Source organism: Ranitomeya imitator, chromosome 1 (genome assembly GCF_032444005.1).
Source record: "Ranitomeya imitator isolate aRanImi1 chromosome 1, aRanImi1.pri, whole genome shotgun sequence".
NCBI lineage: Eukaryota > Metazoa > Chordata > Amphibia > Anura > Dendrobatidae > Ranitomeya > Ranitomeya imitator.
Window position 1 is genome coordinate 275,417,439 of NC_091282.1, and position 15,402 is coordinate 275,432,840.

Sequence of the window (15,402 nt, forward strand, 5' to 3'; positions counted from 1 at the left end):
AGAACACTGCCGAGAACCAGCTGGCGGTGCTGGAACCCGGATGCGTTGCCCCAGTGTGCAAGAGCCAATGGCACGACCGAGGACCAGCTGACGGTGCTGGAACCCGGTTACTAAGCTGTAGGTGCCCGCGCTTAAAAGCACTACCAAGGACCGCCTGGCGTTGGCGGAACTCGGATACCCAGGAGGAGGCACCTAAGCCAAAGGCTCGGCCCGGAACCAGCTGACGGTGCTGGAACCAGGTGGTGGACCCCAAGGCCCACAGGAGAGGAGAGAACAGCTAGGCCGCGAGGCAGCCGCAGTTACCGAACCCCAACAGTCCTACAGGGGGAGCTGGGCCTACTGGCACTACAGAACCAGCCTTGACTACCAGTTCACGCAGCCCACATAGGAAGCTCCTAAACTGGAGGCACCCTGGAGTTGGCTAACTCGACCGCCCCACGACGGGGCAAGCATAGGCGTCTCAGTGAAGTTGACACAACCCGGAAACAGCTGACGGTGCTGAAACCAGGCTTGGCACGAGGGAGTACCTGTGACAAGAACACTGCCGAGAACCAGCTGGCGGTGCTGGAACCCGGATGCGTTGCCCCAGTGTGCAAGAGCCAATGGCACGACCGAGGACCAGCTGACGGTGCTGGAACCCGGTTACTAAGCTGTAGGTGCCCGCGCTTAAAAGCACTACCAAGGACCGCCTGGCGTTGGCGGAACTCGGATACCCAGGAGGAGGCACCTAAGCCAAAGGCTCGGCCCGGAACCAGCTGACGGTGCTGGAACCAGGTGGTGGACCCCAAGGCCCACAGGAGAGGAGAGAACAGCTAGGCCGCGAGGCAGCCGCAGTTACCGAACCCCAACAGTCCTACAGGGGGAGCTGGGCCTACTGGCACTACAGAACCAGCCTTGACTACCAGTTCACGCAGCCCACATAGGAAGCTCCTAAACTGGAGGCACCCTGGAGTTGGCTAACTCGACCGCCCCACGACGGGGCAAGCATAGGCGTCTCAGTGAAGTTGACACAACCCGGAAACAGCTGACGGTGCTGAAACCAGGCTTGGCACGAGGGAGTACCTGTGACAAGAACACTGCCGAGAACCAGCTGGCGGTGCTGGAACCCGGATGCGTTGCCCCAGTGTGCAAGAGCCAATGGCACGACCGAGGACCAGCTGACGGTGCTGGAACCCGGTTACTAAGCTGTAGGTGCCCGCGCTTAAAAGCACTACCAAGGACCGCCTGGCGTTGGCGGAACTCGGATACCCAGGAGGAGGCACCTAAGCCAAAGGCTCGGCCCGGAACCAGCTGACGGTGCTGGAACCAGGTGGTGGACCCGAAGGCCCACAGGAGAGGAGAGAACAGCTAGGCCGCGAGGCAGCCGCAGTTACCGAACCCCAACAGTCCTACAGGGGGAGCTGGGCCTACTGGCACTACAGAACCAGCCTTGACTACCAGTTCACGCAGCCCACATAGGAAGCTCCTAAACTGGAGGCACCCTGGAGTTGGCTAACTCGACCGCCCCACGACGGGGCAAGCATAGGCGTCTCAGTGAAGTTGACACAACCCGGAAACAGCTGACGGTGCTGAAACCAGGCTTGGCACGAGGGAGTACCTGTGACAAGAACACTGCCGAGAACCAGCTGGCGGTGCTGGAACCCGGATGCGTTGCCTTGCCTATTAAAGATTGTCTTCCTAGAGCCCCAACTAGCGGTGTTGGAGCAAAGGGTAAGCAGGGGGAGATGAGTGTAGGCCGAAGCCTGCACTGGAGGCAGCTTTGTGTCTGCGTTGCGTTTGCAGGACACTTTGCCGGCTACACACTGGGGGAACAGCTGGCGTTGCTGAACCCCACTAACACAATGGCGTGTGTTTTTATCTGTGCAGCTAGCACTTGCGGGCAAAAACTAGCGATGTTAGAGCCCGTGTTGAAGCAGGAGGAGGAGGAGAGGAGCAGAGTGTAGGCCGAAGCCTAGTTGAACCAATTTCAAAGGAAACCTTTAACCCCCCCCTCAGGTGTTACAAAGTACAAGAGACACACCTTGTGCAGTATTAATGCTGCACAAGTGAAAGGTTGCTCTATTAATTTGTCTACTTGCACACGCTGAATGAAAGACATACACAATTTACCCCATTCTACAGTCAAACTGTAGTGGATGCGTGACTTGGTTTTTTGATGAGACGCAGCACAGGTGTCCAAAATAACGCCTTGGTGCTTGGCGCAGCTTCCTGAGCGTTGTTATTTGCTGTACAGGAGTCTGCGCTCTTGTGTTATCCCTTGGCAATGCCCTGTTAGCGCTGCCCATCTTATGACATCATTTCATGTTGGCCGGTGCGGTTAACGATGGCCATAAATCCCAGACCCACAGTGTCTTTTCATAAAGCCACACTGCGGTGCTGGGATTCGTGGCCTTGAGCAGTAAATATTTTGGTCGCTCACACACGTCCTTACACCTGCTTCAGACTGGGCGGCCTCTGCTGATCCCTTCTCGCATGCCGCGGCCATGAGGCTGCACAGTCTGAAGAAGGCGGAAGGAGATGAGTTAAGACAGGCGAAGATATGCACTGCTCGTGCCCATCAATCACACCCTCGCAGTCAAAATAATTAAGACAACGAGGAGCATTTTATTCAGGCAGGGCGGACGAACAGGCGCAAGTAGCCAACCAATGATGTCAGAAGACGGGAAGCGCTACCAAGGGGGGTGCTGCGTATCATTAGAAAGGAAAGTCACACCTCAGGGACAGTGGAATGGTCTCAAAGAGACACATTTTGTACGTGTTGAGTTCCACGTGGGCAAGGAGAAAACATCAGCCACCTTGTACAAATGCAGCAGTACTGCTGTACAAGGTGGCTGTTATACATAGAAACACCTGGGGGTGGGGGCCAGGCTCCCTTCAATTTCAGTTCATGTGCCTGCGTGGCGTTTGCAGGTCACGTTGCAAGCTGCACAGCAGGGGAACAGCTGGCGGTGCTGAACCCCACTAACACATTGGCTGGTGTTTTTCTCTGTGCAGCTAGCATGTCCGGGCAGAAACTGGCGTTGTTTTAGCCCAGGGTCAGCAGGAGGAGGAGAGGAGCAAAGTGTAGGCCGAAGCCTGCACTGGTGGCAGCTTTTGTTCTCTTGTGCCAGCGTGGCTTGTGCTGGACACGTTGCCGACTACACAGCAGGGGAACAGCTGGCGTTGCTGAGCCCCACTAACACATTGGCTGGTGTTTTTCTCTGTGCAGCTAGCATTTCCGGGCAAAAACTAGCGGTGTTTGAGCCCAGGGTCAGCAGGAGGAGGAGAGGAGCAAAGTGTAGGCCGAAGCCTGCACTGGTGGCAGCTTTTGTTCTGTTGTGCCAGCGTGGCTTGTGCTGGACACGTTGCCGACTACACAGCAGGGGAACAGCTGGCGGTGCTGAACCCCACTAACACATTGGCTGGTGTTTTTCTCTGTGCAGCTAGCATTTCCGGGCAAAAACTAGCGGTGTTTGAGCCCAGGGTCAGCAGGAGGAGTAGAGGAGCAGAGTGTTGGCCAAAGCCTAGTTGAACCAATTTCAAAGGTTACCTTTAACCCCCCCCTCAGGTGTTGCAAGGTACAAGAGCCACACCTTGAACAGCATTATTGATGCACAAGTCAAAGGTTGCTCTATTTAATTTTGCTCCTTGCACACGCTGAATTAAACACGTACACTTATTTAGCCCATTATACTGTCAAACAGTAGTGGAGGCGTGACTACTAGTCTTTTTAAGGAGACGCAGCACAGGTGTACAAATTTACACCTAGGTGCTGTGCGCTGATTCCTTACCGTTGTTATTTGCAGTACAGGAAACTGCGCTCTTGTGTTATCCCTTGGCAATACCCTGTTAGTGCAGGCCGTCTCATGACCTCATTTCATGTTGGCCGGTGCGGTTAACGATGGCCATAAATCCCAGACCCACAGTGGCTTTTCCTAAAGTCACACTGCGGTGCTGGGATTCGTGGCCTTGTGCAGTAAATATGTTCGCCGCTCACACATGTCCTTACACCTGCTTCAGACTGGGCGGCCTCAGCTGATCCCTTATCGCATGCCGCGGCCATGAGGCCGCACAGTCAGAAGAAGGCGGAAGGAGGGGAGTGAAAACAGGGGAACATATGCACTGCTCGTGCCCATCAATCACACCCTCGCAGTCAAAATATATGAGACAACGGGGGGCGTTGTGTCGGGCAGGGGGGACGCACAGGCACAGCCAGCCAACCAATGATGTCAGGAGACGGGCAGCGCTAACAATGGGGGTGCTGCTTGTCATTAAAAAGGAAAGTCACACCTCAGGGACATTGTAATGGTCTGTAATGAGACACATTTTGTACTTGTTGAGTTCCACGTGTGCAAGGAGAAAAAGTCAGCCACCTTGTACAAATGCAGCAGTACTGCTGTACAAGGTGGCTGTTATACATAGAAACACCTGGGGGGGTGGGGGGCAGGCTCCCTTCGATTTCAGTTCATGTTCCTGCGTGGCGTTTGCAGGAAACGTTGCAAGCTACACAGCAGGGGAACAGCTGGCGGTGCTGAACCCCACTAACACATTGGCTGGTGTTTTTCTCTGTGCAGCTAGCATGTCCGGGCAGAAACTGGCGTTGTTTTAGCCCAGGGTCAGCAGGAGGAGGAGAGGAGCAAAGTGTAGGCCGAAGCCTGCACTGGTGGCAGCTTTTGTTCTCTTGTGCTAGCGTGGCTTGTGCTGGACACGTTGCCGACTACACAGCAGGGGAACAGCTGGCGTTGCTGAGCCCCACTAACACATTGGCTGGTGTTTTTCTCTGTGCAGCTAGCATTTCCGGGCAAAAACTAGCGGTGTTTGAGCCCAGGGTCAGCAGGAGGAGGAGAGGAGCAAAGTGTAGGCCGAAGCCTGCACTGGTGGCAGCTTTTGTTCTGTTGTGCCAGCGTGGCTTGTGCTGGACACGTTGCCGACTACACAGCAGGGGAACAGCTGGCGGTGCTGAACCCCACTAACACATTGGCTGGTGTTTTTCTCTGTGCAGCTAGCATTTCCGGGCAAAAACTAGCGGTGTTTGAGCCCAGGGTCAGCAGGAGGAGTAGAGGAGCAGAGTGTTGGCCAAAGCCTAGTTGAACCAATTTCAAAGGTTACCTTTAACCCCCCCCTCAGGTGTTGCAAGGTACAAGAGCCACACCTTGAACAGCATTATTGATGCACAAGTCAAAGGTTGCTCTATTTAATTTTGCTCCTTGCACACGCTGACTAAAACACGTACACTATTTAGCCCATTATACTGTCAAACAGTAGTGGAGGCGTGACTACTAGTCTTTTTAAGGAGACGCAGCACAGGTGTACAAATTTACACCTAGGTGCTGTGCGCTGATTCCTTACCGTTGTTATTTGCAGTACAGGAAACTGCGCTCTTGTGTTATCCCTTGGCAATACCCTGTTAGTGCAGGCCGTCTCATGACCTCATTTCATGTTGGCCGGTGCGGTTAACGATGGCCATAAATCCCAGACCCACAGTGGCTTTTCCTAAAGTCACACTGCGGTGCTGGGATTCGTGGCCTTGTGCAGTAAATATGTTCGCCGCTCACACATGTCCTTACACCTGCTTCAGACTGGGCGGCCTCAGCTGATCCCTTATCGCATGCCGCGGCCATGAGGCCGCACAGTCAGAAGAAGGCGGAAGGAGGGGAGTGAAAACAGGGGAACATATGCACTGCTCGTGCCCATCAATCACACCCTCGCAGTCAAAATATATGAGACAACGGGGGGCGTTGTGTCGGGCAGGGGGGACGCACAGGCACAGCCAGCCAACCAATGATGTCAGGAGACGGGCAGCGCTAACAATGGGGGTGCTGCGTGTCATTAAAAAGGAAAGTCACACCTCAGGGACATTGTAATGGTCTGTAATGAGACACATTTTGTACTTGTTGAGTTCCACGTGTGCAAGGAGAAAAAGTCAGCCACCTTGTACAAATGCAGCAGTACTGCTGTACAAGGTGGCTGTTATACATAGAAACACCTGGGGGGGTGGGGGGCAGGCTCCCTTCAATTTCAGTTCATGTTCCTGCGTGGCGTTTGCAGGAAACGTTGCAAGCTACACAGCAGGGGAACAGCTGGCGGTGCTGAACCCCACTAACACATTGGCTGGTGTTTTTCTCTGTGCAGCTAGCATGTCCGGGCAGAAACTGGCGTTGTTTTAGCCCAGGGTCAGCAGGAGGAGGAGAGGAGCAAAGTGTAGGCCGAAGCCTGCACTGGTGGCAGCTTTTGGTCGGTTGTGCCAGCGTGGCTTGTGCTGGACACGATGCCGGCTACACAGCGGGGGAACAGCTGGCGGTGCTGAACACCACTAACACATTGGCTGGTGTTTTTCTCTGTGCAGCTAGCATTTCCGGGCAAAAACTAGCGTTGTTAGAGCCCAGGGTCAGCTGGAGGAGGAGAGGAGCAGAGTGTAGGCCGAAGCCTAGTTGAACCAATTTCAAAGGTTACCTTTAACCCCCCCTCAGGTGTTACAAAGTACAAGAGCCACTCCTTCTGCAGCATTAATGCTGCACAAGTAAAAGGTTGCTCTATTAATTTTTCTACTTGCACAAGCTGAATGCAACACGTAGACTATTTAGCCCATTATACTGTCAAACAGTTGTGGAGGCGTGACTTGTCTTTTTAACGAGACGCAGCACAGGTGTCAAAATTTGCACCTAGGTACTGGGCGCAGCTTCCTGAGCGTTGTTATTTGCTGTACAGGAGTCTGCGCTATTGTGATCCCTTGGCCATGCGCTGTGAGCGCTTCCTGTCTTCTGACCTCATTTCATGTCGGCCGTTGCGGTTAGCGATGGACATGAATCCCAGACCCACAGTGTGTTTTTAAAAAATCACACTGCGGTGCTGGGATTCGTGCCCTGGTGCACTAAATATGTTTGCCGCTCACACATGTCCTTACACCTGCTTCAGACTGGGCGGCCTCATCTGATCCCTTATCGCCTGCCGCGGCCATGAGGACACCCAGTCTGAAGAAGGCGGAAGGAGATGAGTGAACACAGGCAAACATATGCACTGCACATGCCCATCAATCACACCCTCGCTGTCCAAAAAAATAAGACACCGAGGGCCGTTGTTTCGAGCAGGGGAGATGCACAGGCGCAGCCAGCTAACCAATGATGTCAAAAGACGGGCAGCGCTAACAAGGGTGGTGCTGCGTGTCATTACAAAGGAAAGTCACACCTCAGGGACATTGTAATGGTCTCTAATGAGACACATTTTGTACGTGTTGAGTTCCACGTGGGCAAGGAGAAAAAGTCAGCCACCTTGTACAAATGCAGCAGTACTGCTGTACAAGGTGGCTGATATACATAGAAACACCTGTGGGTGGGGGGCAGGCTCCCTTCAATTTCAGTTCATGTGCCTGCGTGGCGTTTGCAGGTCACGTTGCAAGCTACACAGCAGGGGAACAGCTGGCGTTGCTGAACCCCACTAACACATTGACTGGTGTTTTTCTCTGTGCAGATTGCATGTCCGGGCAAAAACTAGCGGTGTTAGAGCCCAGGGTCAGCAGGAGGAGGAGGAGAGGAGCAAAGTGTAGGCCGAAGCCTGCACTGGTGGCAGCTTTTGGTCGGTTGTGCCAGCGTGGCTTGTGCTGGACACGATGCCGGCTACACAGCGGGGGAACAGCTGGCGGTGCTGAACCCCACTAACACATTGGCTGGTGTTTTTCTCTGTGCAGCTAGCATGTCCGGGCAGAAACTGGCGTTGTTTGAGCCCAGGGTCAGCAGGAGGAGGAGAGGAGCAAAGTGTAGGCCGAAGCCTGCACTGGTGGCAGCTTTTGTTCTGTTGTGCCAGCGTGGCTTGTGCTGGACACGTTGCCGACTACACAGCAGGGGAACAGCTGGCGGTGCTGAACCCCACTAACACATTGGCTGGTGTTTTTCTCTGTGCAGCTAGCATTTCCGGGCAAAAACTAGCGGTGTTTGAGCCCAGGGTCAGCAGGAGGAGTAGAGGAGCAGAGTGTAGGCCGAAGCCTAGTTGAACCAATTTCAAAGGTTACCTTTAACCCCCCCCTCAGGTGTTGCAAGGTACAAGAGCCACACCTTGTGCAGCATTAATGCTGCACAAGTAAAAGGTTGCTCTATTTGTTTTGCTCCTTGCACACGCTGACTAAAACACGTAGACTATTTAGCCCATTATACTGTCAAACAGTTGTGGAGGCGTGACTTGTCTTTTTAACGAGACGCAGCACAGGTGTCAAAATTTGCACCTAGGTACTGGGCGCAGCTTCCTGAGCGTTGTTATTTGCTGTACAGGAGTCTGCGCTATTGTGATCCCTTGGCCATGCGCTGTGAGCGCTTCCTGTCTTCTGACCTCATTTCATGTCGGCCGTTGCGGTTAGCGATGGACATGAATCCCAGACCCACAGTGTGTTTTTAAAAAATCACACTGCGGTGCTGGGATTCGTGCCCTGGTGCACTAAATATGTTTGCCGCTCACACATGTCCTTACACCTGCTTCAGACTGGGCGGCCTCATCTGATCCCTTATCGCCTGCCGCGGCCATGAGGACACCCAGTCTGAAGAAGGCGGAAGGAGATGAGTGAACACAGGCAAACATATGCACTGCACATGCCCATCAATCACACCCTCGCTGACAAAATAAATATGACAACGAGGGGCGTTGTTTCTAGCAGGGCGGATGCACAGGCGCAGCCAGCTAACCATGATGACAAAAGACGGGAAACGCTACCAAGGGGGGTGCTGCGTATCATTACAAAGGAAAGTCACACCTCAGGGACAGTGGAATGGTCTCAATGAGACACATTTTGTACGTGTTGAGTTACACGTGGGCAAGGAGAAAAAGTCAGCCACCTTGTACAAATGCAGCAGTACTGCTGTACTAGGTGGCTGTTATACATAGAAACACCTGGGGGGGTGGGGCCAGGTTCCCTTTTAATTTCAGTTCCTGTGCCTGCATGGCGTTTGCAGGTCACGTTGCCGGCTACACAGCAGGGGAACAGCTGGCGTTGCTGAACCCCACTAACACATTGGCTGGTGTTTTTCTCTGTGCAGCTAGCACTTCCGGGCAAAAACTAGCGGTGTTTGAGCCCAGGGTCAGCAGGAGGAGGAGAGGAGCAGAGTGTAGGCCGAAGCCTGCACTGGTGGCAGCTTTTGTTCTGTTGTGCCAGCGTGGCTTGTGCTGGACACGTTGCCGACTACACAGCAGGAGAACAGCTGGCGGTGCTGAACCCCACTGACACATCACCTAGTGTTTTTTCTGTGTAGACAACACTTCCAGTTGGCAACTGACAGTGTTGAAACCCAGGGAATCAAAGAGGAGCAGAGTGTAGGCCGAAGCCTGCAGTGGAGCAAGTTGAAAGGGAACCTTTAACCCCCCCCCCCCCCCAGGCATTTGTTGCTGAAAGAGCCATCTTGTACAGCAGTAATACTGCACATGGAAAATGGTGGCTCCGAAAATTATGCTCCTTGCAAACGCTGAAGTACACACTCATATAATGTGTCCCCTCACACCGTCAAACCATCCCGGAAGTGGGACTTTCCTTTGTAATGTGACACAGCACAGCCGTCATTCCAACCCCCTTGGTGCCGGGCACCACCTCCTCAACGTTGTTTGGTTCTGTCACGGAGCCCGCACTGTAATGTTATCCCTTGGCCATGCACAGTTAGCGGTGCCCGTCTTCTGACATCATGTAGGTGTCAGGCTGGCAGTGCCTGTGGGTCCAAGCTGCCCGAGATCCAACCTTGCAGTGTCATCTAATGTAGTCCCACTGCGGGCCAGGGATCCATGGGCATGCGCAGTGCATATCATCGCCTCTCACTCACCTCCTTCCTGCTTCTTCAGACTGTGCGGCGTCACGGCCGTGGCATGCTATTAGGGATCAGCTGACGCCGCCTAGTCTGAAGAAGCGTGAAGAAGGGGAGTGAGAGGCTAGTATATGCACTGCGCATGGCCATGGATACCAGGCCCACTGTGGGATCACATTAGACGACACTGCGAGGTGTGATTTCGGGCAGCGTGGACGCACAGGCGCAGCCAGGACGACAACAAATGATGTCAGAGGACGGGCAGCGCAAACTGTGCATGGCCAAGGGATAACATAACAGCGCAGGGTCCATGACGGAATCAAACAACGCTAAGGAGGCAGCGCACGGTGCCAAGGGGGTAGCAATGACGGCTGTGCTGCGTCACATTACAAAGGAAAGTCCCACCTCCGGGACGGTTGGACGGTGTGAGGGGACACATTACATGAGTGTGTAGTTCAGCGTTTGCAAGGAGCATAATTTCAAGAGCGACCTTTCCCTTGTGCAGTATTAGTGCTGCACATGGTGGCTCTTTCAGTAACAAACGCCTAGGGGGGGGGGACAGGTCCCCTTACATTTTAGTTGTGCCAGCGTGGCGGTCGCATGACACGTTGCCGGATACACAGCTGGGGATCAGCTGACGTTACTGAACCCCAATAACAGAGGAGCGACTGTTGACTGTGCACACAGCACTTCCAGGCACCAACTGGCGGTGTTAGAGCCCAGGGACAGCAGGAGGAGCAGATTGGAGGTATTGCCGCACACACAGCTGGGGATCAGCTGACGTTACTGAACCCCAATAACAGAGGAGCGACTGTTGACTGTGCACACAGCACTTCCAGGCACCAACTGGCGGTGTTAGAGCCCAGGGACAGCAGGAGGAGCAGATTGGAGGTATTGCCGCACACACAGCTGGGGATCAGCTGACGTTACTGAACCCCAATAACAGAGGAGCGACTGTTGACTGTGCACACAGCACTTCCAGGCACCAACTGGCGGTGTTAGAGCCCAGGGACAGCAGGAGGAGCAGAGGAACAGAGTGTAGGCCGAAGCCTGATTGGAGCAAGTTGAAAGGAAACCTTTAACCCCCCCCCCCCAAGACGTTTGTAGCTGAAAGAGCCATGTTGTGCAGCACTAAGGATGCAAAAGGAAAAGGTTGCTCTTTTAATTATGCTCCTTGCAAACACCGAAGTAAACACTAAAAATGTGTCCCTTTATACCGTTAAACCGTTCCGGAGGTGCGAATTTCCTTCGTAATGGGACACAGCACAGCTGTCATTCCTATCCCCTTGATGCCGTGCGCTGCCTCCTCAGCGTTGTTTTAAGCTGTCACGGAGCCTGCGCTGTTCTGTTAGCCCTTGGCCATGCCCAATTAGCGCTGCCTGTCTTCTGACATAATTTGGTGTCAGGCTGTCAGTGCCTGTGCGTCCACGCTGCTCCAGATCCCACCTCGCAGTCTCATCTAACGTAATCCCACTGCGGGCCTTGGAACCATGGGCATGCACAGTGCATAACCTCGACTCTCACTCCCCTCCTTCCCTCTTCTTCAGACTGTGCGGTGTCACGGCCGTGGCATGCTAGGGATCAGCTGACGGCGCACAGTCTAAAGAAGGCGGAGGGAAATGAGCGAGAGCCCGAGGGGAAGATATGCACTGCGCATGCCCATGGATCCCAGGCCCGCAGTGTGACTCAATCAGAAGACACTGCGAGGCGGGATCTCGGGCACCGCGGCCGCACAGGCGCAGCCAGCCTGACACCAAATTATGTCAGAAGACAGGCAGCGCAAATAGGGCATGCCCAAGGGATAACAGAACAGCGCAGGCTCCGTGACAGCTTAAAACAACGCTGAGGAGGCAGCGCATGGCACCAAGGGGGTAGGAATGACGGCTGTGCTGCGTCACATTACGAAGGAAAGTCCCAGCTCCGGGACGGTATAACGGTATCAGTGAACACATTTTATAAGTGTTAAGTTCTGCGTGTGCAAAGAGCTAAAAAAAAAGAGCTACCTTTTCCTTGCGCAGCATTACTGCTGCACAAGATGGCTCTTTCAGTAACAAACGACGGGGGGGGGGGGGACAGGTTCCCTTACATTTAGGTTGTTGTGCCAGCGTGGCGGTCGCAGGACACATTGCCGGCTACACAGCTGGGGATCAGCTGACGTTACTGAAACCCAATAACACTGGGTCGTATGTTTTTACTGTGCAGCCTGCACTTCTGAGCCGCAACTGGCGGTGTTGGAGCCCAGGAATAGCAGTTCAGGTGGTAGAAAGATGAACACAGCAGGAGACCTGGATGACACCCAATTACTTAATCAGGCAGAGGAGTGGCAAATTCCTGCGAGATCCAGGCCTGGTTCATTTTCAGGAAAGTAAGCCGGTCAACGTTATCGGAGGATAGTCGCATGCGACGGTCTGTTAGTACACCACCTGCGGCACTAAAGACACGTTCCGATAAGACACTAGCCGCAGGGCAAGCCAGCACCTCCAATGCATACTGGCTTAGCTCTGGCCATGTATCCAGCTTAGAGACCCAAAACTTGAACGGGGAAGAGCCGTCTGGGAGTACAGTAAGAGGGCAAGCCATGTAGTCTGTCACCATCTGACGGAACCGTTGCCTCCTGCTGACTGGAGCCGCCGGTGATGGTGTAGACATTTGGGGCGGGCACACAAAAGTGTGCCAGAGTTGTGCCATACTGGGCTTGCCTTGGGCAGAGGCACTACTTCTGCTCCCTCTTTGGGCAGAGCCTCCCCCACTGCCTCGACGCACTGAGCTGCTTTGTAAAGCACTAGCAGCACTCCTCTCAGTTGGACAGGAGAAGATGATGGAATTCACCAGTGTGTCGTGGTACTCCCGCAATTTACGCTCCCGGGTCAACGCAGGGATGAGGTTTTGGACGTTGTCCCGGTAGCGAGGATCGAGGAGGGTGAACACCCAATAATCAGGCATGTTGAGAATGTGGTCGATGCGGCGGTCGTTTCTCAGGCACTGCAGCATGAAATCCACCATGTGCTGCAGAGTGCCAACCGGCCCAGAAACGCTGTCCCCTGCTTGAGACATGATCTCTGCCCGCTCGTCATCACCCCACCCTCGCTGTACACACTGACCACTGGACAATTGTGTCGCTCCCTCCTCTGGACGGAGCTCTTCCTCCTCCATTGACTCCTCCTCATCCTCCTCACAAATTGGCCCCTGCGTACCCCTTTGTGAGGAACCACGTGGCGCTGACTCTCCAGAAGCTGATGGAAAAGGTGACTCCTCATCCTCCACCTCTTCCACCACATCATCCCTTAACCCTTGCAAAGTTTGCTGAAGCAGGCAGATAAGGGGGACAGTCATGCTGACTAGTGCATCATCTGCACTTGCCATCCGCGTGGAATAATCAAAAGGACGCAAAACCTGGCAGACGTCCTTCATAGTGGCCCACTCTGTGGTTGTGAAGTCTGATCGGCGCTGACTGCGACTTCTTTGCGCCTGATGCAGCTGGTACTCCATAACTGCTTGCTGCTGCTCACACAACCGCTCCAACATATGTAACGTGGAATTCCACCGGGTAGGTAGGTCACATATGATGCGGTGTTCCGGAAGGCGGAATCGGCGCTGCAGAGCAGCAATGCGGGATCTGGCCAAGCTGGAACGCCGCAAGTGAGCACACTCTAGGCGGACCTTGTGCAGCAGGGCATCAAGATCCGGATAGTCCCTCAGAAAACTCTGCACAACCAAATTGAGCACATGTGCCAGACATGGGATGTGAGTGAGGTTGCCAAGGGCCAAAGCTGCCACCAGATTTCGGCCATTGTCACACACTACCATGCCTGGCTGGAGATTCGCTGGCAGTAACCACACATCGCTCTCCTGCTTTATGGCATTCCAGAGCTCCTGCGCTGTGTGGCTTCGATGCCCCAATGAAACTAGTTTCAAGACGGCCTGCTGACGTTTGGCCACGGCTGTGCTCATGTCGGTCATAGGTAAACGTTCACGGGTCCATGTGGGGGTGGACTGTGACGGATCCTGCAGAGAGGAATCAGAGGAACTGGTGTAAGAGGAGGAGTCGATGCGTACAGACTGGATTCCTGCAATCCTTGGAGTGGGCAGGACACGTCCTGCGCCACTCGCACGATCTGTACCTGGCTCAACAACATTAACCCAATGGGCAGTGAGGGAAACATATCGCCCCTGTCCATGCTGACTGGTCCACGCATCGGTGGTGAGGTGGACCTTGCTACTGACGGCGTTCAGTAGCGCATGTTTTATGTTTGCCTCAACATGCCTGTGCAGGGCAGGGACAGCCTGCCTGCTGAAGTAAAAGCGGCTGGGCACCTTGTACTGTGGGACTGCCAATGCCATCAAGTCACGGAAGCTGTCAGTCTCCACCAGCCTGAACGAGAGCATTTCCAGGGACAACAGTTTGGCAATGCCTGCATTCAGAGCCTGTGCTCGGGGGTGGTTGGCCGAGAATGCCCGCCTTTTCTCCCATGCCTGTACTACCGATGGCTGTAGACCAAAAACCAACAGAAGAAAGAAAGCAGCATATAGTCCAAGTACAATATAGAAAAAATACTTTATTAGTAGTAAAGCCAGATTAAAAACGACAGAGGGAAACAATCCCCATGCTACACTCAGCATGCACCTAAATGGACAGGACATAGGTGCTTATGAGATACAAAAATCCACAAAATAACCTGCATAGGCATTATACAATTTATATACAGTGCATATAGTATGCCTAAATATATTGGGTACACTGACCCAGAAGATGTCTAACAATGCACGCACGGCACAGATAGCTAACATACATACCGGTTAATGTGGCAAGATATCACAGCGTATACTTGGCACCTCACTCCTGGGACAGGAGTGAGGTGCCAAGTATACGCTGTGATATCTTGCCACATTAACCGGTATGTATGTTAGCTATCTGTGCCGTGCGTGCATTGTTAGACATCTTCTGGGTCAGTGTACCCAATATATTTAGGCATACTATATGCACTGTATATAAATTGTATAATGCCTATGCAGGTTATTTTGTGGATTTTTGTATCTCATAAGCACCTATGTCCTGTCCATTTAGGTGCATGCTGAGTGTAGCATGGGGATTGTTTCCCTCTGTCGTTTTTAATCTGGCTTTACTACTAATAAAGTATTTTTTCTATATTGTACTTGGACTATATGCTGCTTTCTTTCTTCTGTTGGTTTTTGGTTTATACTTTGCAGTTTGTCCATTATGGTCCTATTCTTGGTCCCATTTCCATCATATAAAAATGTACCCTACCCGGGTCAAATTATAATGTTGGTGACTTGGTATGTGTCCACTATAGTGTTTTGTTTAACGATGGCTGTAGAGTAGACTGGGAGTGTGAGGATGACTGGGAAGGTGGTGCTGTGGGTGGAATTACACAAGGTCTCTGGGAGGAAGCCAAACCAGCTGTGCGTGAGCTGGAGGAAGAGGCAACACGAGCTGAAGAGGTGGTAGCTGCCGCTGTTGGTTGGCCTACATCTTCAGTGTGTTTCTGTAACTCCACCGCGTGCCTGGTCCGCACATGTTTCCACATATTTGTGGTATTGAGGTTGCTGACATTTTTCCCTCTTTTTACTTTATGATGACACAGCTTGCATTTGACAAAACAAATGTCATCTGCAACTGTGTCAAAAAAGG